The 26,516-nt window shown below is 50.8% G+C and overlaps 1 long non-coding RNA gene across 1 annotated transcript; it reads right to left on the bottom strand.

Annotated features, from left to right (window-relative positions):
• Nucleotides 1–19,913: 19,913 nt before the first annotated feature.
• LOC143782927 (uncharacterized) lies at nt 19,914–26,088 on the bottom strand. The gene is made up of 2 exons (XR_013217067.1): nt 24,997–26,088; nt 19,914–24,964 (listed from the first exon to the last, which is right to left on the bottom strand). It is a non-coding gene; the product is annotated as an uncharacterized LOC143782927 (long non-coding RNA).
• Between the last annotated feature and the right edge of the window lie 428 nt (nt 26,089–26,516).

Genomic DNA, 26,516 nt, shown 5'->3' with positions numbered 1-26,516 from the left:
AGACACCACTCCTATATACAGACATCCCTCTATATACAGACACCACTCCTATATACAGACATCCCTCTATATACAGACATCTCTCCTATATACAGACATCCCCTATATACAGACACCACTCCTATATACAGACATCCCTCTATATACAGACACCACTCCCAATATACAGACATCCCTCTATATACAGACATCTCTCCTATATACAGACATTCCCCTATATACAGACACCACTCCTATATACAGACATCCCTCTATATACAGACACCACTCCTATATACAGACATCCCTCTATATACATACACCACTCCTATAAACAGACATCCCTCTATATACAGACACCACTCCTATATACAGACATCCCTCTATATACAGACACCACTCCTATATACAGACATCCCCCTATATACAGACACCACTCCTATATACAGACATCCCCCTATATACAGACACCACTCCTATATACAGACATCCCTCTGTATACAGACACCACTTCTATATACAGACATCCCTCTATATACAGACACCACTCCTATATACAGACATCCCTCTATATACAGACACCACTCCTATATACAGACATCACTCTATATACAGACATATCTCCTATATTCAGACATCCCCCTATATAGAGACACCACTCCTATATACAGACATCCCTCTGTATACAGACAGAACTCCTATATACAGACATCCCTCTATATACAGACATCCCTCTATATACAGACATCTCTCCTATATACAGACATACCTCTATATACAGACACCACTCCTATATACAGACATCCCTCTATATACAGACACCAATCCTATATACAGACATCCCTCTATATACAGACACCACTCCTATATACAGACATCCCCCTATATACAGACACCACTCCTATATACAGACATCCCTCTATATACAGACACCACTCCTATAAACAGACATCCCTCTATATACAGACACCACTCCTATATACAGACATCCCTCTATATACAGACACCACTCCTATATACAGACATCCCTCTATATACAGACACCACTCCTATATACAGACATCCCTCTATATACAGACACCACTCCTATATACAGACATCCCTCTATATACAGACACCACTCCTATATACAGATATCCCCCTATATACAGACACCACTCCTATATACAGACATCCCCCTATATACAGACACCACTCCTATATACAGACATCCCTCTGTATACAGACACCACTCCTACATACAGACATCCCTCTATATACAGACACCACTCCTATATACAGACATCCCTATATATACAGACACCACTCCTATATACAGACATCCCCCTGTATACAGACACCACTCCTATATACAGACATCCCTCTATATACAGACACCACTCCTATATACAGACATCCCTCTATATACAGACACCACTCCTATATACAGACATCCCTCTATATACAGACACCACTCCTATATACAGACATCCCTGTATATACAGACATCTCTCCAACATAGAGACATCCCTCTATATACAGACACCACTCCTATATACAGACATCCCCCTATATACAGACACCACTCCTATATACAGACATCCCCCTGTATACAGACACCACTCCTATATACAGACATCCCTCTGTATACAGACACCACTCCTATATACAGACATCCCTCTATATACAGACACCACTCCTATATACAGATATCCCCCCTATATACAGACACCACTCCTATATACAGACATCCCCCTATATACAGACACCACTCCTATATACAGACATCCCTCTATATACAGACACCACTCCTATATACAGACATCCCTCTGTATACAGACACCACTCCTATATACAGACATCCCTCTATATACAGACACCACTCCAATATACAGACATCCCTCTATATACAGACACCACTCCTATATACAGACATCCCTGTATATACAGACATCTCTCCTATATAGAGACATCCCTCTATATACAGACACCACTCCTATATACAGATATCCCCCTATATACAGACACCACTCCTATATACAGACATCCCCCTATATACAGACACTACTCCTATATACAGACATCTCCCTATATACAGACACCACTCCTATATACAGACATCCCCCTATATACAGACACCACTCCTATATACAGACATCCCCCTATATACAGACACCACTCCTATATGCAGACATCCCTCTATATACAGACACCACTCCTATATACAGACATCCCTCTATATACAGACACCACTCCTATATACAGACATCCCCCTATATACAGACACCACTCCTATATACAGACATCCCTCTATATACAGACATCTCTCCTTTATACAGATATCCCTCTATATACAGACACCACTCCTATATACAGACATCCCCCTATATACAGACACCACTCTTATATACAGACATCCCTCTATATACAGACACCACTCCTATATACAGACATCCCCCTATATACAGACATCACTCCTATATACAGACATCCCTCTATATACAGACACCACTCCTATATACAGACATCCCTCTATATACAGACACCACTCCTATATACAGACAATCCCCTATATACAGACACCACTCCTATATACAGACATCCCCCTATATACAGACACCACTCCTATATACAGACATCCCTCTAAATACAGACACCACTCCTATATACAGACATCCCCCTATATACAGACACCACTCCTATATACAGACATCCCTCTATATACATACACCACTCCTATAAACAGACATCCCTCTATATACAGACACCACTCCTATATACAGACATCCCTCTATATACAGACACCACTCCTATATACAGACATCCCCCTATATACAGACACCACTCCTATATACAGACATCCCCCTATATACAGACACCACTCCTATATACAGACATCCCTCTGTATACAGACACCACTTCTATATACAGACATCCCTCTATATACAGACACCACTCCTATATACAGACATCCCTCTATATACAGACACCACTCCTATATACAGACATCACTCTATATACAGACATATCTCCTATATTCAGACATCCCCCTATATAGAGACACCACTCCTATATACAGACATCCCTCTGTATACAGACAGAACTCCTATATACAGACATCCCTCTATATACAGACATCCCTCTATATACAGACATCTCTCCTATATACAGACATACCTCTATATACAGACACCACTCCTATATACAGACATCCCTCTATATACAGACACCAATCCTATATACAGACATCCCTCTATATACAGACACCACTCCTATATACAGACATCCCCCTATATACAGACACCACTCCTATATACAGACATCCCTCTATATACAGACACCACTCCTATAAACAGACATCCCTCTATATACAGACACCACTCCTATATACAGACATCCCTCTATATACAGACACCACTCCTATATACAGACATCCCTCTATATACAGACACCACTCCTATATACAGACATCCCTCTATATACAGACACAACTCCTATATACAGACATCCCTCTATATACAGACACCACTCCTATATACAGATATCCCCCTATATACAGACACCACTCCTATATACAGACATCCCCCTATATACAGACACCACTCCTATATACAGACATCCCTCTGTATACAGACACCACTCCTACATACAGACATCCCTCTATATACAGACACCACTCCTATATACAGACATCCCTATATATACAGACACCACTCCTATATACAGACATCCCCCTGTATACAGACACCACTCCTATATACAGACATCCCTCTATATACAGACACCACTCCTATATACAGACATCCCTCTATATACAGACACCACTCCTATATACAGACATCCCTCTATATACAGACACCACTCCTATATACAGACATCCCTGTATATACAGACATCTCTCCAACATAGAGACATCCCTCTATATACAGACACCACTCCTATATACAGACATCCCCCTATATACAGACACCACTCCTATATACAGACATCCCCCTGTATACAGACACCACTCCTATATACAGACATCCCTCTGTATACAGACACCACTCCTATATACAGACATCCCTCTATATACAGACACCACTCCTATATACAGATATCCCCCCTATATACAGACACCACTCCTATATACAGACATCCCCCTATATACAGACACCACTCCTATATACAGACATCCCTCTATATACAGACACCACTCCTATATACAGACATCCCTCTGTATACAGACACCACTCCTATATACAGACATCCCTCTATATACAGACACCACTCCAATATACAGACATCCCTCTATATACAGACACCACTCCTATATACAGACATCCCTGTATATACAGACATCTCTCCTATATAGAGACATCCCTCTATATACAGACACCACTCCTATATACAGATATCCCCCTATATACAGACACCACTCCTATATACAGACATCCCCCTATATACAGACACTACTCCTATATACAGACATCTCCCTATATACAGACACCACTCCTATATACAGACATCCCCCTATATACAGACACCACTCCTATATACAGACATCCCCCTATATACAGACACCACTCCTATATGCAGACATCCCTCTATATACAGACACCACTCCTATATACAGACATCCCTCTATATACAGACACCACTCCTATATACAGACATCCCCCTATATACAGACACCACTCCTATATACAGACATCCCTCTATATACAGACATCTCTCCTTTATACAGATATCCCTCTATATACAGACACCACTCCTATATACAGACATCCCCCTATATACAGACACCACTCTTATATACAGACATCCCTCTATATACAGACACCACTCCTATATACAGACATCCCCCTATATACAGACATCACTCCTATATACAGACATCCCTCTATATACAGACACCACTCCTATATACAGACATCCCTCTATATACAGACACCACTCCTATATACAGACAATCCCCTATATACAGACACCACTCCTATATACAGACATCCCCCTATATACAGACACCACTCCTATATACAGACATCCCTCTAAATACAGACACCACTCCTATATACAGACATCCCCCTATATACAGACTCCTATATACAGGTCAGAGTTGTGGGTCACTTACTTTTCACACACGGGGCCGGGGGGCACTTACTTTTCACACACGGGGCCGGGGGGCACTTACTTTTCACACACGGGGCCGGGGGGCACTTACTTTTCACACACGGGGCCAAGGGGGCACTTACTTTTCACACACGGGGCCGGGGGCGCACTTACTTTTGCACACGGGTCCGGGGGCGCACTTACTTTTGCACACGGGTCCGGGGGCGCACTTACTTTTGCACAGGGGGCCGGGGGCGCACTTACTTTTGCACACGGGGCCGGGGGCGCACTTACTTCTGCACACGAGGCCGGAGGCGCCCTTACTTTTGCACACGGGGCCGGGGGCGCACTTACTTTTGCACACGGGGCCGGGGGCGCACTTACTTTTGCACACGGGGCCGGGGGCGCACTTACTTTTGCACACGGGGCCGGGGTCGCACTTACTTTTGCACACGGGGCCGGGGGCGCACTTACTTTTGCACACGGGGCCGGGGGCGCACTTACTTTTGCACACGGGGCCGGGGGCGCACTTACTTTTGCACACGGGGCCGGGGGCGCACTTACTTTTGCACACGGGGCCGGGGGCGCACTTACTTTTGCACACGGGGCCGGGGGCGCACTTACTTTTGCACACGGGGCCGGGGGCGCACTTACTTTTGCACACGGGGCCGGGGGCGCACTTACTTTTGCACACGGGGCCGGGGGCGCACTTATTTTTGCACACGGGGCCGGGGGCGCACTTACTTTTGCACTCGGGGCCGGGGGCGCACTTACTTTTGCACACGGGGCCGGGGGCACACTTACTTTTGCACCCGGGGCCGGGGGCGCACTTACTTTTGCACACGGGGCCGGGGGCGCACTTACTTTTGCACACGGGGCCGGGGGCGCACTTATTTTTGCACACGGGGCCGGGGGCGCACTTACTTTTGCACTCGGGGCCGGGGGCGCACTTACTTTTGCACACGGGGCCGGGGGCGCACTTACTTTTGCACCCGGGGCCGGGGGCGCACTTACTTTTGCACACGGGGCCGGGGGCGCACTTACTTTTGCACACGGGGCCGGGGGCGCACTTACTTTTGCACACGGGGCCGGGGGCGCACTTACTTTTGCACACGGGGCCGGGGGCGCACTTAGTTTTGCACACGGGGCCGGGGGCGCACTTACTTTTGCACCCGGGGCCGGAGGCGCACTTACTTTTGCACACGGGGCCGGGGGCGCACTTATTTTTGCACACGGGGCCGGGGGCGCACTTACTTTTGCACACGGGGCCGGGGGCGCACTTACTTTTGCACACGGGGCCGGGGGCGCACTTACTTTTGCACCCGGGGCCGGGGGCGCACTTACTTTTGCACACGGGGCCGGGGGCGCACTTACTTTTGCACACGGGGCCGGGGGCGCACTTACTTTTGCACACGGGGCCGGGGGCGCACTTACTTTTGCACACGGGGCCGGGGGCGCACTTACTTTTGCACACGGGGCCGGGGGCGCACTTACTTTTGCACACGGGGCCGTGTGATAAATGATCATGTCCTAAAATGGATACCGTACATTTGCATAGCTGCCATCTTTGGAAGGTCAAGTTTGGGGTAATGGAAAGTTCGCCATTATTTCCTATGGGAATTTTTTTTTTTTTAAATGCGATTTAAATAAAATCTACATATCGGATCGACTATAAAAGTCATAGCACACCTGTCCCCACCGAGGCCTTCGAAACGCCGCCTGAACGGGGTCTCTGCGCCGAGCGGTTCGGGCCGCATTAATTGCGGAAAACGCGGAGAAGAAGAAGAATAATAATAACTAGATGGGCATTTCCTGAAGGAAATACATGGTGCTTGAACAGCGCTGCCAGCTGCCAATGAACCTCAGGAGCAAGTCTGGCATGCAGGGCCCTGCCCCTGGGTATCCAATTTGGCCCCTTGGTAGCCACTTTGATGTGCGGGGCCCCTCCGATTTGGTGGCCGGGGACCCTCGGCCTCCGATTTGGAGGCCGGGGACCCTCGGCCTCCGATTTGGTGGCCGGGGACCCTCGGCCTCCGATTTGGAGGCCGGGGACCCTCGGCCTCCGATTTGGAGGCCGGGGACCCTCGGCCTCCGATTTGGAGGCCGGGGACCCTCGGCTTCCGATTTGGAGGCCGGGGACCCTCGGCCTCCGATTTGGAGGCCGGAGACCCTCGGCCTCCGATTTGGTGGCCGGGGACCCTCCGCCTCCGATTTGGAGGCCGGGGACCCTCGGCCTCCGATTTGGAGGCCGGGGACCCTCGGCCTCCGATTTGGAGGCCGGGGACCCTCGGCCTCCGATTTGGTGGCCGGGGACCCTCGGCCTCCGATTTGGTGGCCGGGGACCCTCGGCCTCCGATTTGGAGGCCGGGGACCCTCGGCCTCCGATTTGGTGGCCGGGGACCCTCGGCCTCCGATTTGGTGGCCGGGGACCCTCGGCCTCCGATTTGGAGGCCGGGGACCCTCGGCCTCCGATTTGGAGGCCGGGGACCCTCGGCCTCCGATTTGGTGGCCGGGGACCCTCGGCCTCCGATTTGGAGGCCGGGGACCCTCGGCCTCCGATTTGGAGGCCGGGGACCCTCGGCCTCCGATTTGGAGGCCGGGGACCCTCGGCCTCCGATTTGGAGGCCGGGGACCCTCGGCCTCCGATTTGGAGGCCGGGGACCCTCGGCCTCCGATTTGGAGGCCGGGGACCCTCGGCCTCCGATTTGGAGGCCGGGGACCCTCGGCCTCCGATTTGGTGGCCGGGGACCCTCGGCCTCCGATTTGGAGGCCGGGGACCCTCGGCCTCCGATTTGGAGGCCGGGGACCCTCGGCCTCCGATTTGGAGGCCGGGGACCCTCGGCCTCCGATTTGGTGGCCGGGGACCCTCGGCCTCCGATTTGGAGGCCGGGGACCCTCGGCCTCCGATTTGGTGGCCGGGGACCCTCGGCCTCCGATTTGGAGGCCGGGGACCCTCGGCCCCCGATTTGGAGGCCGGGGACCCTCGGCCTCCGATTTGGAGGCCGGGGACCCTCGGCCTCCGATTTGGAGGCCGGGGACCCTCGGCCTCCGATTTGGAGGCCGGGGACCCTCGGCCTCCGATTTGGAGGCCGGGGACCCTCGGCCTCCGATTTGGAGGCCGGGGACCCTCGGCCTCCGATTTGGTGGCCGGGGACCCTCGGCCTCCGATTTGGAGGCCGGGGACCCTCGGCCTCCGATTTGGAGGCCGGGGACCCTCGGCCTCCGATTTGGAGGCCGGGGACCCTCGGCCTCCGATTTGGTGGCCGGGGACCCTCGGCCTCCGATTTGGAGGCCGGGGACCCTCGGCCTCCGATTTGGAGGCCGGGGACCCTCGGCCTCCGATTTGGTGGCCGGGGACCCTCGGCCTCCGATTTGGTGGCCGGGGACCCTCGGCCTCCGATTTGGAGGCCGGGGACCCTCGGCCTCCGATTTGGAGGCCGGGGACCCTCGGCCTCCGATTTGGTGGCCGGGGACCCTCGGCCTCCGATTTGGAGGCCGGGGACCCTCGGCCTCCGATTTGGAGGCCGGGGACCCTCGGCCTCCGATTTGGAGGCCGGGGACCCTCGGCCTCCGATTTGGTGGCCGGGGACCCTCGGCCTCCGATTTGGAGGCCGGGGACCCTCGGCCTCCGATTTGGTGGCCGGGGACCCTCGGCCTCCGATTTGGAGGCCGGGGACCCTCGGCCCCCGATTTGGAGGCCGGGGACCCTCGGCCTCCGATTTGGAGGCCGGGGACCCTCGGCCTCCGATTTGGAGGCCGGGGACCCTCGGCCTCCGATTTGGAGGCCGGGGACCCTCGGCCTCCGATTTGGAGGCCGGGGACCCTCGGCCTCCGATTTGGTGGCCGGGGACCCTCGGCCTCCGATTTGGAGGCCGGGGACCCTCGGCCTCCGATTTGGAGGCCGGGGACCCTCGGCCTCCGATTCGGTGCCCGGGGACCCTCGGCCTCCGATTTGGAGGCCGGGGACCCTCGGCCTCCGATTCGGTGGCCGGGGACCCTCGGCCTCCGATTCGGTGGCCGGGGACTCTCGGCCTCCGATTCGGTGGGCGGGGCCGGGGGGGCACTTACTTTTCACACACGGGGCCGGGGGGGCACTTACTTTTCACACACGGGGCCGGGGGGCACTTACTTTTCACACACAGGGCCGGGGGGCACTTACTTTTCACACACGGGGCCGGGGGGGGGCACTTACTTTTCACACACGGGGTCGGGGGGCACTTACTTTTGACACACGGGGCCGGGGGGCACTTACTTTTCACACACGGGGCCGGGGGAGCACTTACTTTTCACACACGGGACGAGAGGGTGTCATATTGACTTTATTCTGATGTTTGACTGTGATAAATGATCATGTCCTAAAATGGACACCGTACATTTGCATAGCTGCCATCTTTGGAAGGTCAAGCTGGGGGTAATGGAAAGTTCGCCATTATTTCCTATGGGAAATTTTTTTTTTTAAATGCGATTTAAATAAAATCTACATATCGGATCGACTATAAAAGTCATAGCACACCTGTCCCCACCGAGGCCTTCGAAACGCCGCCTGAACGGGGTCTCTGCGCCGAGCGGTTCGGGCCGCATTAATTGCGGAAAACGCGGAGAAGAAGAAGAATAATAATAAAATATAAGAAATCGGATTACAATATGTTGCTTGAACCTAGGAGGTTCAAGCACCATAATAATAACTAGACGGGCATTTCCTGAAGGAAATACATGGTGCTTGAACAGCGCTGCCAGCTGCCAATGAACCTCAGGAGCAAGTCTGGCATGCAGGGCCCTGCCCCTGGGTATCCAATTTGGCCCCTTGGTAGCCACTTTGATGTGCGGGGCCCCTTGTTAGCAACTTTGGCCTCTTGGTAGCCATTTTGGCATGCAGGAATCCTTGGTAGCCACTTTGGAGCACACAGCCTCTCGGTAGCCACTTTGGCCACATCCTCTTATATACAGACATCACTCCTATATACAGACACCACTCCTATATACAGACACAACTCCTACATACAGACATCCCTCTATATACAGACACCACTACCATATACAGAGATCCCTCTATATACAGATACCACTCCTATATACAGACATACCCCTATATACAGACACCACTACAATATACAGACATCCTTCTATATACAGACACCACTCCTATATACAGACATCCCCTATATACAGACACCACTCCTATATACAGACATCTCTCCTATATACAGACATCCCTCTATATACAGATATCTCTCCCTTATACAGACATCTCTCCTATATACAGACAGCCCCCTATATACAGACACCACTCCTATATACAGACATCCCCCTATATACAGACACCACTTCTATATACAGACATGCCTCTATATACAGACACCACTCCTATATACAGACATCCCTCTATATACAGACACCACTCCTATATACAGACATCCCTCTATATACAGACACCACTCCTATATACAGACATCACTCTATATACAGACATCTCTCCTATATACAGACATCCCTCTATATACAGACACCATTCTTATATACAGACATCTCTCCTATATACAGACATCCCTCTATATGCAGACACCACTCCGATATACAGACATCTCTCCTATGTACAGACATCCCTCTATATACAGACACCATTCTTATATACAGACATCTCTCCTATATACAGACATCCCTCTATATACAGACATCTCTCCTATATACAGACATCCCTCTATATACAGACACCACTCCGATATACAGACATCCCCCTATATACAGACACCACTCCTATATACAGACATCCCTCTATATACAGACACCACTCCTATATACAGACATCCCTCTATATACAGACACCACTCCTATATACAGACATCCCTCTATATACAGACACCACTCCTATATACAGACATCCCCCTATATACAGACACCACTCCTATATACATACATCCCTCTATATACAGACACCACTCCTATATACAGACATCCCTCTATATACAGACACCACTCCTATATACAGACATCCCTCTATATACAGACACCACTCCTATATACAGACATCCCTCTATATACAGACATATCTCCTATATTCAGACATCCCCCAATATACAGACACCACTCCTATATACAGACATCCCCTATATACAGACACCACTCCTATATACAGACATCCCTCTATATACAGACATCTCTCCTATATTCAGACATCCCCCTATATACAGACACCACTCCTATATACAGACATCCCTCTATATACAGACATCCCCCTATATAGAGACACCACTCCTATATACAGACATCCCCCTATATACAGACACCAATCCTATATACAGAAATCCCTCTATATACAGACACCACTCCTATATACAGACATCCCCCTATATACAGACACCACTCCTATATACAGACATCCCTCTATATACAGACATCTCTCCTATATTCAGACATCCCCCTATATAGAGGCACCACTCCTATATACTGACATCCCCCTATATACAGACACCACTCCTATATACAGACATCCCCCTATATACAGACATCACTCCTATATACAGACATCCCTCTATATACAGACACCACTCCTATATACAGACATCCCTCTATATACAGACACCACTTCTATATACAGACATCCCTCTATATACAGACATCTCTCCTATATACAGACATCCCTCTATATACAGACACCACTCCTATATACAGACATCCCTCTATATACAGACATCTCTCCTATATTCAGACATCCCCCTATATAGAGACACCACTCCTATATACTGACATCCCCCTATATACAGACACCACTCCTATATACAGACATCCCCCTATATACAGACATCACTCCTATATATATACATCCCTCTATATACAGACACCACTCCTATATACAGACTTCCCTCTATATACAGACACCACTCCTATATACAGACATCCTTCTATATACAGACACCACTCCTATATACAGACATCCCCCTATATACAGACACCACTCCTATATACAGACATCCCTCTATATACAGACACCACTCCTATATACAGACATCCCCCTATATACAGACACCACTCCCTTATACATACATCCCTCTATATACAGACACCACTCCTATATACAGACATCCCTCTATATACAGACACCACTCCTATATACAGACATCCCTCTATATACAGACACCACTCCTATATAGACATCCCTCTGTATACAGACACCACTCCTATATACAGACATCTCTCCTATATACAAACATCCCCCTATATACAGACATCTCTCCTATATACAGACATTCCCCTATATACAGACATCTCTCCTATATACAGACATCCCTCTATATACAGACACCACTCCTATATACAGACATCCCCCTATATACAGACACCACTCCTATATACAGACATCCCTCTATATACAGACACCACTCCTATATACAGACATCCCTCTTTATACAGACACCACTCCTATATACAGACATCCCTCTATATACAGACACCACTCCTATATACAGACATCCCCTATATACAGACACCACTCCTATATACAGACATCCCTCTATATACAGACATCTCTCCTATATACAGACATCCCTCTATATACAGACACCACTCCTATATACAGACATCCCTCTATATACAGACATCTCTCCTATATTCAGACATCCCCCTATATACAGACACCAATCCTATATACAGAAATCCCTCTATATACAGACACCACTCCTATATACAGACATCCCCCTATATACAGACACCACTCCCATATACAGACATCCCTCTATATACAGACATCTCTCCTATATTCAGACATCCCCCTATATAGAGACACCACTCCTATATACTGACATCCCCCTATATACAGACACCACTCCTATATACAGACATCCCCCTATATACAGACATCACTCCTATATACAGACATCCCTCTATATACAGACATCACTCCTATATACCGACATCCCTCTTTATACAGACACCACTCCTATATACAGACATCCCTCTAAATACAGACACCACTCCTATATACAGACATCCCCCTATATACAGACACCACTCCTATATACAGACATCCCCCTATATACAGACACCACTCCTATATACAGACATCCCCCTATACACAGACATCACTCCTATATACAGACATCCCTCTATATACAGACACCACTCCTATATACAGACATCCCTCTATATACAGACACCACTCCTATATACAGACATCCCTCTAAATACAGACACCACTCCTATATACAGACATCCCCCCTATATACAGACTCCTATATACAGGGCAGAGTTGTGGGTCACTTACTTTTCATACACGGGGCCGGGGGGCACTTACTTTTCACACACGGGGCCGGGGGGGCACTTACTTTTCACACACGGGGCCGGGGGGGCACTTACTTTTCACACACGGGGCCGGGGGGGCACTTACTTTTCACACAAGGGGCCGGGGGGGCACTTACTTTTCACACATGAGGCCGGGGGGGCACTTACTTTTCACACACGGGACCGGGGGGGCACTTACTTTTCACACATGAGGCCGGGGGGGCACTTACTTTTCACACACGGGGCCGGGGGGGGGGGGGGCACTTACTTTTCACACACGGGGCCGGGGGGGCACGTACTTTTCACACACGGGGCCGGGGGGCACTTACTTTTCACACACGGGGCCGGGGGGGCACTTACTTTTCACACACGGGGCCGGGGGGGCACTTACTTTTCACACACGGGACGAGAGGGTGTCATATTCACTTTATTCTGATGTTTGACTGTGATAAATGATCATGTCCTAAAATGGACACCGTACATTTGCATAGCTGCCATCTTTGGAAGGTCAAGTTGGGGGTAATGGAAAGTTCGCCATTATTTCCTATGGGAAATTTTTTTTTTTAAATGCGATTTAAATAAAATCTGCATATCGGATCGACTATAAAAGTCATAGCACACCTGTCCCCACCGAGGCCTTCCAAACGCCGCCTGAACGGGGTCTCTGCGCCGAGCGGTTCGGGCCGCATTAATTGCGGAAAACGCGGAGAAGAAGAAGAATAAAATATAAGAAATCGGATTACAATATGTTGCTTGAACCTAGGAGGTTCAAGCACCATAATAATAATAATAAAATATAAGAAATCGGATTACAATATGTTGCTTGAACCTAGGAGGTTCAAGCACCATAACTAGATGGGCATTTCCTGAAGGAAATACATGGTGCTTGAACAGCGCTGCCAGCTTTTTGCACACGGGGCCGGGGGCGCCATTACTTTTGCACACGGGGACGGGGGCGCCATTACTTTTGCACACGGGGACGGGGGCGCCATTACTTTTGCACACGGGGACGGGGGCGCGCTTACTTTTGCACACGGGGACGGGGGCGCGCTTACTTTTGCACACGGGGACGGGGGCGCGCTTACTTTTGCACACGGGGCCGGGGGCGCCATTACTTTTGCACACGGGGCCGCCATTACTTTTGCACACGGGGCCGGGGGCGCCATTACTTTTGCACACGGGGCCGGGGGCGCAATTACTTTTGCACTCGGGGACGGGGGCGCCATTACTTTTGCACACGGGGACGGGGGCGCGCTTACTTTTGCACTCGGGGCCGGGGGCGCGCTTACTTTTGCACACGGGGCCGGGGGCGCGCTTACTTTTGCACACGGGGCCGGGGGCGCGCTTACTTTTGCACACGGGGCCGGGGGCGCGCTTACTTTTGCACACGGGGCCGGGGGCGCGCTTACTTTTGCACACGGGGCCGGGGGCGCGCTTACTTTTGCACACGGGGCCGGGGGCGCCATTACTTTTGCACACGGGGCCGGGGGCGCCATTACTTTTGCACACGGGGCCGGGGGCGCCATTACTTTTGCACACGGGGCCGGGGGCGCCATTACTTTTGCACACGGGGCCGGGGGCGCCATTACTTTTGCACACGGGGCCGGGGGCGCCATTACTTTTGCACACGGGGCCGGGGGCGCCATTACTTTTGCACACGGGGCCGGGGGCGCCATTACTTTTGCACACGGGGCCAAGGGCGCGCTTACTTTTGCACACGGGGCCGGGGGCGCCATTACTTTTGCACACGGGGCCGGGGGCGCCATTACTTTTGCACACGGGGACGGGGGCGCCATTACTTTTGCACACGGGGACGGGGGCGCCATTACTTTTGCACACGGGGACGGGGGCGCCATTACTTTTGCACACGGGGACGGGGGCGCCATTACTTTTGCACACGGGGACGGGGGCGCCATTACTTTTGCACACGGGGATGGGGGCGCGCTTACTTTTGCACACGGGGACGGGGGCGCGCTTACTTTTGCACACGGGGACGGGGGCGCCCTTACTTTTGCACACGGGGACGGGGGCGCGCTTACTTTTGCACACGGGGCCGGGGGCGCCATTACTTTTGCACACGGGGCCGGGGGCGCCATTACTTTTGCACACGGGGCCGGGGGCGCCATTACTTTTGCACACGGGGCCGGGGGCGCCATTACTTTTGCACACGGGGCCGGGGGCGCCATTACTTTTGCACACGGGGCCGGGGGCGCCATTACTTTTGCACACGGGGCCGGGGGCGCCATTACTTTTGCACACGGGGACGGGGGCGCCATTACTTTTGCACACGGGGACGGGGGCGCCATTACTTTTGCACACGGGGACGGGGGCGCCATTACTTTTGCACACGGGGACGGGGGCGCGCTTACTTTTGCACACGGTTACGGGGGCGCGCTTACTTTTGCACACGGGGACGGGGGCGCCCTTACTTTTGCACACGGGGACGGGGGCGCGCTTACTTTTGCACACGGGGCCGGGGGCGCCATTACTTTTGCACACGGGGCCGGGGGCGCCATTACTTTTGCACACGGGGCCGGGGGCGCCATTACTTTTGCACACGGGGCCGGGGGCGCCATTACTTTTGCACACGGGGCCGGGGGCGCCATTACTTTTGCACACGGGGCCGGGGGCGCCATTACTTTTGCACACGGGGCCGGGGGCGCCATTACTTTTGCACACGGGGACGGGGGCGCCATTACTTTTGCACACGGGGACGGGGGCGCCATTACTTTTGCACACGGGGACGGGGGCGCCATTACTTTTGCACACGGGGACGGGGGCGCCATTACTTTTGCACACGGGGACGGGGGCGCGCTTACTTTTGCACACGGGGCCGGGGGCGCCATTACTTTTGCACACGGGGCCGGGGGCGCCATTACTTTTGCACACGGGGCCGGGGGCGCCATTACTTTTGCACACGGGGTCGGGGGCGCCATTACTTTTGCACACGGGACCGGGGGCGCCATTACTTTTGCACACGGGGACGGGGGCGCCATTACTTTTGCACACGGGGACGGGGGCGCCATTACTTTTGCACACGGGGTCGGGGGCGCCATTACTTTTGCACACGGGACCGGGGGCGCCATTACTTTTGCACACGGGGACGGGGGCGCCATTACTTTTGCACACGGGGACGGGGGCGCCATTACTTTTGCACACGGGGACGGGGGCGCCATTACTTTTGCACACGGGGACGGGGGCGCCATTACTTTTGCACACGGGGACGGGGGCGCCATTACTTTTGCACACGGGGACGGGGGCGCCATTACTTTTGCACACGGGGACGGGGGCGCGCTTACTTTTGCACACGGGGCCGGGGGCGCCATTACTTTTGCACACGGGGCCGGGGGCGCCATTACTTTTGCACACGGGGCCGGGGGCGCCATTACTTTTGCACACGGGGCCGGGGGCGCCATTACTTTTGCACACGGGGCCGGGGGCGCCATTACTTTTGCACACGGGGCCGGGGGCGCCATTACTTTTGCACACGGGGCCGGGGGCGCCATTACTTTTGCACACGGGACCGGGGGCGCCATTACTTTTGCACACGGGGCCGGGGGCGCCATTACTTTTGCACACGGGGCCGGGGGCGCCATTACTTTTGCACACGGGGCCGGGGGCGCCATTACTTTTGCACACGGGGCCGGGGGCGCGCTTACTTTTGCACACGGGGCCGGGGGCGCGCTTACTTTTGCACACGGGGCCGGGGGGGCACTTACTTTTCACACACGGGGCCGGGGGGGCACTTACTTTTCACACACGGGGCCGGGGGGGCACTTACTTTTCACACACGGGACGAGAGGGTGTCATAGTCACTTTATTCTGATGTTTGACTTTGATAAATGATCATGTCCTAAAATGGACACCGTACATTTGCATAGCTGCCATCTTTGGAAGGTCAAGTTGGGGGTAATGGAAAGTTCGCCATTATTTCCTATGGGAAATTTTTTTTTTTAAATGCGATTTAAATAAAATCTACATATCGGATCGACTATAAAAGTCATAGCACACCTGTCCCCACCGAGGCCTTCGAAACGCCGCCTGAACGGGGTCTCTGCGCCGAGCGGTTCGGGCCGCATTAATTGCGGAAAACGCGGAGAAGAATAATAATAATAACTAGATGGGCATTTCCTGAAGGAAATACATGGTGCTTGAACAGCGCTGCCAGCTTTACAGCAGCACTTCACACACCAGGGGAGCACTTACTTTTGCACACCCGGGACCGGGGCGCACTTACTTTTGCACACGGGGCCGGGGGCGCGCTTACTTTTGCACACGGGGCCGGGGGCGCGCTTACTTTTGCACACGGGGCCGGGGGCGCCATTACTTTTGCACACGGGGCCGGGGGCGCCATTACTTTTGCACACGGGGCCGGGGGCGCCATTACTTTTGCACACGGGGCCGCCATTACTTTTGCACACGGGGCCGGGGGCGCCATTACTTTTGCACACGGGGCCGGGGGCGCCATTACTTTTGCACACGGGACCGGGGGCGCCATTACTTTTGCACACGGGGCCGGGGACGCCATTACTTTTGCACACGGGGCCGGGGGCGCCATTACTTTTGCACACGGGGCCGGGGGCGCCATTACTTTTGCACACGGGGCCGGGGGCGCCATTACTTTTGCACACGGGGCCGGGGGCGCCATTACTTTTGCACACGGGGCCGGGGGCGCCATTACTTTTGCACACGGGGCCGGGGGCGCCATTACTTTTGCACACGGGGCCGGGGGCGCCATTACTTTTGCACACGGGGCCGGGGGCGCCATTACTTTTGCACACGGGGCCGGGGGCGCAATTACTTTTGCACACGGGGCCGGGGGCGCCATTACTTTTGCACACGGGGCCGGGGGCGCAATTACTTTTGCACACGGGGCCGGGGGCGCCATTACTTTTGCACACGGGGCCGGGGGCGCCATTACTTTTGCACACGGGGCCGGAGGCGCCATTACTTTTGCACACGGGGCCGGGGGCGCACTTACTTTTGCACACGGGGCCGGGGGCGCACTTACTTTTGCACACGGGGCCGGGGGCGCACTTACTTTTGCACACGGGGCCGGGGGCGCACTTACTTTTGCACACGGGGCCGGGGGCGCACTTACTTTTGCACACGGGCCCGGGGCGCACTTACTTTTGCACACGGGGCCGTGTGATAAATGATCATGTCCTAAAATGGATACCGTACATTTGCATAGCTGCCATCTTTGGAAGGTCAAGTTTGGGGTAATGGAAAGTTCGCCATTATTTCCTATGGGAATTTTTTTTTTTTAAATGCGATTTAAATAAAATCTACATATCGGATCGACTATAAAAGTCATAGCACACCTGTCCCCACCGAGGGCTTCGAAACGCCGCCTGAACGGGGTCTCTGCGCCGAGCGGTTCGGGCCGCATTAATTGCGGAAAACGCGGAGAAGAATAATAATAATAATAATAATAATAAGAAAATATAAGAAATCGGATTACAATATGTTGCTTGAACCTAGGAGGTTCAAGCACCATAATAATAATAAAATATAAGAAATCGGATTACAATATGTTGCTTGAACCTAGGAGGTTCAAGCACCATAGCTAGATGGGCATTTCCTGAAGGAAATACATGGTGCTTGAACAGCGCTGCCAGCTGCCAATGAACCTCAGGAGCAAGTCTGGCATGCAGGGCCCTGCCCCTGGGTATCCAATTTGGCCCCTTGGTAGCCTCTTTGATGTGCGGGGGCCCTTGTTAGCAACATTGGCCCCTTGGTAGCCATTTTGGCATGCAGGAATCCTTGGTAGCCACTTTGGCCACATCCTCTTATATACAGACATTACTCCTATATACAGACACCACTCCTATATACAGACACAACTCCTACATACAGACATCCCTCTATATACAGACACCACTACCATATACAGAGATCCCTCTATATACAGATACCACTCCTTTATACAGACATACCCCTATATACAGACAGCACTACAATATACAGACATCCCCCTATATACAGACACCAATCCTATATACAGACATCCCTCTGTATACAGACACCACTCCTATATACAGACACCACTCCTATATGCAGGCACCTCGCCTATATACAGACATCCCTCTATATACAGACACCACTCCTATATACAGACATCCCCCTATATACAGACACCACTCTTATATACAGACATCCCTCTATATACAGACACCACTCCTATATACAGACATCCCTCTATATACAGACATCTCTCCTATTTACAGACATCCCTCTATATACAGACACCACTCCTATATACAGACATCCCTCTATATACAGACATCTCTCCTATATACAGACATCCCTCTATATACAGACACCACTCCTATATACAGACATCCCCCTATATACAGACACCACTCCTATATACAGACATCCCTCTATATACAGACACCACTCCTATATACAGACATCCCCCTATATACAGACACCACTCCTATATACAGACATCCCTCTATATACAGACACCACTCCTATATACAGACATCCCTCTATATACAGACATCTCTCCTTGACCTTGGCAAGGTTGACTTTCCGTGACCTTCTCCCTTTTCTCCCCTTGAATAAACACGCCACACCAGTACTTATGGATAATAACGGCCACAGCAGCCAATTTATTATTATTAATCATAATAATAATATTAATATTAATTATAACACTTGGTGGGGCCCTCGAAGCTAACCCGATCCTGGTCTGGTTATTAAACCGTCGGCATTGCCTCTTCCCCAGCCTTACTTCCCGCCGCGTTTTCCTCCCGGCTCGGGAGCACCATGACTTGAGGGAAGAGGTTGCCTCCACACCGTTAAACCTGTACCCGACTTCCATCGTCGGGTACCCACCCATCGGTACCGCGCACCCGACCTCCAACATCGGGTGGCCCTCCGGGTCCCATGATAATGTGACCCCGACTTGCCTCGTCAGGTATCACCCAAGTCTCACCAGACCAGTAACCATCCACTGTAGGGGGGGCCCGCAATGCAAGACCCCCCCATACCGAACTTTTTTGCCTGCTTCGAGGACCCACCAGCGCTCAAATCACTTTTCGTTGATTCTAACAGAACCTCAGGCTCACGAAGAGCCATCCGCCACCAGTCAGGAGAGGAAAAACCCCCTGTGGGGGAAACCTCCAGGGAACCATGGCGTTGGATTGCCCTTCCCCTGGGCTTAGAGGTAACTGCCAAATTAAACACGTTTGCATAATTATCCTTCATATCATTATTCGAATAGTTGGTCCGGCTACTGCGACTCAGCTGTTCTTCTCCTCCTCTGGGATGGGTGGGTGGGGCTTCGTTGTCCTGCCGTCCTGGGAGTGAAAAGAGGGTTATGGCTAATCCCTGCGTCCTTTTATCCCCTTGACCCCCCTTCCCCCCCCCCATGCCTAGGTCACTTCCCCTATGTCATTTCCCCCTTTGTCAATCCTTTTACTTCCTCCCCTCCTCCCTCTTTGTCATTCTCCCTGCCTTTTCCCAAAAACCCAATCACCTGGTCACTGGCAACCTGCTCGGTCATGCCCCCCTCCTTCCGACCCTCCGTGCCTCATCCGGGGGTTACTTGACCTTGGCAAGGTTGACTTTCCGTGACCTTCTCCCTTTTCTCCCCTTGAATAAACACGCCACACCAGTACTTATGGATAATAACGGCCACAGCAGCCAATTTATTATTATTAATCATAATAATAATATTAATATTAATTATAACACTTGGTGGGGCCCTCGAAGCTAACCCGATCCTGGTCTGGTTATTAAACCGTCGGCATTGCCTCTTCCCCAGCCTTACTTCCCGCCGCGTTTTCCTCCCGGCTCGGGAGCACCATGACTTGAGGGAAGAGGTTGCCTCCACACCGTTAAACCTGTACCCGACTTCCATCGTCGGGTACCCACCCATCGGTACCGCGCACCCGACCTCCAACATCGGGTGGCCCTCCGGGTCCCATGATAATGTGACCCCGACTTGCCTCGTCAGGTATCACCCAAGTCTCACCAGACCAGTAACCATCCACTGTAGGGGGGGCCCGCAATGCAAGACCCCCCCATACCGAACTTTTTTGCCTGCTTCGAGGACCCACCAGCGCCACACCGAGAGCACCTGACCCCCCTTTCAGTGCTCGAGACCCCACCAGACCGCCCTGCTGTGGCCCTCCGTATCCCCTCTCACAAGCCGTCAATCCACAAATCCATCCCTATAGTGTTCAAATGCACTCTATCCCCTAACCAGCAATCTCTTTCCGTAGAATCTAAGCCTGCGTGACATATTGCCAGCCCCTCTTCCCATTTCCTTCTAGGTACCATGTCAGACCACACTAGCCTCATACTTGGATACGCTAATTCCAGCTGACGTACATCCCTTCTAATGTTGGAACTCAGTCATTTTTTCAAGCTGGGTCCCAGGTCATTACCCCCTGCACGTACTACTAATATATATCTGTGGTCCCTTAAAGGTACACCGTCCGAGCTACTTGTATAGTACCCGGCCCCATGTTAAACCCTTGTTGCCCAGCCACCTAATCACTGCCCTTACTCTTGCAAAAACCAACTGTCTCCCACCCGTCCGTCTGTCAGCCCACTGTGCTCCTCAGAAAACGTATGAATGTCCTAAAATCCAAATCACGATCGGGCCTTGTCCTGTAACAAACCAAAAAGAAATTATTGCGGGGCACCATATCCAGGACAGATTGCTGCCTCATAACCTGATGTCGTACGTAAGACTCCGTTGGCACTCCCCTGGCCATTAAACATAGTTGGTCACGGGCTCAGTCCCCCACCACGGCCTCTGTTGCCGCCCCCAATCCAAAAGGATTTCCCGTGTATTTGCCAGGATCCGTGCCTGTCCCCACCAGGCATTTCCAGAATACTTTAATAAATTGCTACTTGGACAAGAAGGACCTCTCCTCGTGACATAGCAGCGGTTCATCCCGTTGAGGCTTGGCGGCCAAGACTATCATAAAACACTTCCAAGGACACCTGATAGAACCGCTGACCTTTTCCAATAGCACCCTTTTCCTTTTTTTTTTTTTTTTTTTTCTGATATATAACTGTAATAATTTCTGCCTAGCCATGATGTCTTTAGCTAGATTGCCCCCACCTCTTCGCTCCGTCTGGTGCTTCTAGTTCCCCTATCCTCATTGCTCCGAAAAATGCTGATGTGAATGCCAGGCTAAACAGGCCCACCTCAAAACGTGACATGCACCCCGCTTCTAAATGTAATCCAGGTTCTCCAATAAACCAAACGGCACAGGCCGCCTGTTATCCTTCCTGGCTTTCTCCTTTCCGGACACCCTTAATGGCCTGTCTTACTAAACAATTCTTTTTTAAGTCCGATCTGTTCCCCAGTTGAAGCCCGAACACTAACCGTGAAATTAATTGATTTTTTCTACGCTGTAGACCACTTACCAACCGTGGCCTGCCTAATTCCCATCAATAAAAAATCCCTGTCTGTTAAGTCCTCCCTCCCTTGTCCCAACCAGTATTACCCCAGCTGCCATGTGCAAAGATAAGCCGTTCACGCGCTACTTGCTAAGGATGAATTGATCAGTGGCTTGGCAGCCCTGATGCCCCCCTCCAGAGTCCGGGAGGGCAGGGTAGGCCCGTTTCTTCTGCTTCCGGGGCCCAATGTCTGAAACCGCCCTCATCCTAGCTGCTTCCCGTGGCTGGAGGGCACTGGGAATAGGCCTATTGTCCTTTGTGTTAATGCACATGATCCCTTTTTCCTTTTGCCACTCCTCCGGACTGAAGGTCCCCCGATTAGGTATACCGCTCTTCAGTTTATTGCACTGGATTACTACTTGTGCAGAAGACAGCCTTAAAGAAACAAGACTTGGTCAGTATAACAGTCCATAACATCAGACTATACGCATTAGACCCCTGCATCCTGCGTTGACTAATTCCTCATCCACTATATTACCTACTTTACGGTAATTCATCTATATTACGGTCAACCATATAGGATAAAGGCACCGCTCATGACTTTTCCTGTCCTAGCAATTGTAGCAATTGCCTAATTTCCCAGGGTGTTAAATAAAACTTGTTGTTTGTCTGCTAGCCCTTAGTAATGGCCAGCAGTGTTATGTCCTTAAATTTTTGCACTTCCATTTGCTACTTCCCGTGGTGGGACTAGAACCGTGATCTCCCATGCTGCAAGCAGCAGTCTTAACCACTGGGCTACCGTGCTGCTTAGGTTTCTGCCTGCCCTCGGTAATGCTGGCATGTGTGTTTTTTGGCCCTGCTTCTTGGTTGCAGCAGAGGCTATACCCATTAAACACGGACCCTTTTGGCTCTGCCTCTTGGCCATATATACTGGGCTTCTGGAGTATGGATATATAATGTACATCCCCTATACTTTCAGGGTCCAATTATACATATAGAGGAAGTGCCATATAAACTATTTAGATTGTGCGCCCCAATGTGGACTGCAATGACAATGTGTCCCCACTGCAACGCGCCGCGGACATACCAGCGTGACCCAAAGACCATTTTTCATTATTATTATTATTATTATTATTATTATTATTAAGTCCACCCATATCCTGTGGGCCAGCCATAAGTCTGGGGTAAAAGTATACATATATAGAGCCAAACGTACCGGGGGACACCTGCATATATTATAGCTCAGGAGGTACGACAGATAGGGAGACTGCTATATTTATCTATATAATGTAGGAATATTTCCAGTATGTAAGTCCGCAAGGACAGGGTCCTATCCCTTCTGTATCAGTCTGCCATTGTAAATTTGTTTACTGTATCTATAATCCTGTATGTAACCCCTTCTCATGTACAGCACCCTGGAATTAATGGTGCTATATAAACCAATAATAATAATAATATATGCCGAGGTCCAGCCGTATACATACACATATATATATATATATATATACATACATACATTCACACCCACACTGATGTGCAGCTATTCTCAGGGGTACAACATATAAAGGTGAAGCGAATATATTCCCAGCAGAACTGGCATGGATAGATAGCCTCCATATAGACCATACGTCAAGCATATAGCACAGGGCCGGCTTCCCCCTTCCCTTGGGAGTGTGTGTGCAATTCCCCTCAGGGCCTCACCCCTCCCCCAGCATACAGCCTGGTGTAATGGGGATCATAAAACTGGAAGTACCGGTTGGGACACAAGGTAATAGCGTCTCTTCAGTAATGGTGCTAAGATGGTTGTAGTATATACATGACTTTATGCCCTACACTATACTGAATTATCTGATATATTAGCAATGAATCATGCAAAATATCTGTAGATCCGCCCCACGTATATATACATATACATACCCGCATAAACCCACACTCATATATTTATATGTATATACGCCCACGTATATATACCCATACATCCCGTGTCCCACAATAGGCCTTGTACGCTCCAGAAATATCTGGATAATGTAATATCGATATATCCGCCATGAGTCCTACAGCAATATGTATATACCATCATGTATTAACCCAGTGTCTATGATATATAATAACACTAATGCATGCAGCTATTAATAGAGAGTGATATTGATGTAACCCCTTTGCCCATAAAATTAATGGCGGCATATATATCATCTAATATCGAAATATATAATCCAGAACCCATATTTCGGATATTTTTCCTATTAGCACTTGTGATACGCCTGCTATCACCCTTACCAGTAAAAGTATGCATACAAGCGCCACCTTACCAGTAAAAGTATGCATACAAGCGCCATGCACTGTACTGTGGTATCAATATATACCCCTGGCCTCAATTGCAGCATATACATACATGCCATGCACTATATTGAAGCATCCCATATATTCGCCATGCACTCATTTTCCATATGTATATCTCATCGGCATACACCAACATGCTACCGTATCTATAAATAACCCCAGTCCCATGCATACCCTATGGCAGTATGTGTATATATATCCTGCTTTGAATAATCAGGTAGTAATCCAAGGCATAACAGCCATGCAGTACATAATATAACATCATTGTCTATATATATTACTATACATGTACCTGTGTCTGCAGCCCTGCCACGGGGACGCATGAGGCAGGTAACATATAGAGATCCCTGAGGACACAGATCTCCCAGGATATAATGATCCTATATATATATACCCTGTACATATATATATAACAAATCCCCAGTGTGATCATTTATGTTGTGTATACTCCTCTGGACCTCTCATGGTGAGAGTAGTATGGCCTGTGCCATCTTCTGGCTGCCAGAACACAGACACTGGGGAACCAGGCCACCATTACCACCGGAGTGCCAGGCGAGGCAAATAAAAGCACAAATCTGCCCCAAAATCCACCAGAGTTGGTACAGATTGGCAGTCATGGATTATCTTACAGTTACAAGCTATGCCGCTATTTGTGAACACACCCCAAGCAGGAAAACTCCATGTTGTTTCTGCCTGAAGACACTATATTGTATATTGTGTACTGTATATATGTACCCGCATCCCCCATACTTATATCCCCCATACTTATATCCCCCATATTATACTCCCTGAAGCAGCAGACATGCTTCTTTGTCTTCTTTGTTTGTTTGAAGGAATGTGCATGTGAAATGATGAGGGGAGTAGTTGTTCTGAGGATTTCTGTAATGTCCTTCCACTTGAATCTCCGGGAGGTGTGGTATCTTGCTTGCTGTCCATTGTCTTTCCAGAAGTCTTCTTGCTTGCTTCAAAGGCTTCTGTTTCGTTGTCCTGCTTCGTTGTCCTGCCGTCCTGGGAGTGAAAAGAGGGTTATGGCTAATCCCTGCGTCCTTTTATCCCCTTGACCCCCCTTCCCCCCCCCCATGCCTAGGTCACTTCCCCTATGTCATTTCCCCCTTTGTCAATCCTTTTACTTCCTCCCCTCCTCCCTCTTTGTCATTCTCCCTGCCTTTTCCCAAAAACCCAATCACCTGGTCACTGGCAACCTGCTCGGTCATGCCCCCCTCCTTCCGACCCTCCGTGCCTCATCCGGGGGTTACTATATACAGACATCCCCCTATATACAGACACCACTCCTATATACAGACATCCCTCTATATACAGACACCACTCCTATATACAGACATCCCTCTATATACAGACATCTCTCCTATATACAGACATTCCCCTATATACAGACACCACTCCTATATACAGACATCCCTCTATATACAGACACCACTCCTATATACAGACATCCCTCTATATACATACACCACTCCTATAAA

The sequence above is a fragment of the Ranitomeya variabilis genome, chromosome 6 (genome assembly GCF_051348905.1).
Source record: "Ranitomeya variabilis isolate aRanVar5 chromosome 6, aRanVar5.hap1, whole genome shotgun sequence".
Lineage (NCBI taxonomy): Eukaryota > Metazoa > Chordata > Amphibia > Anura > Dendrobatidae > Ranitomeya > Ranitomeya variabilis.
The sequence above is the reverse complement of the archived record's forward strand: the minus strand, read 5'-3'. Positions and strand labels throughout refer to the sequence as shown.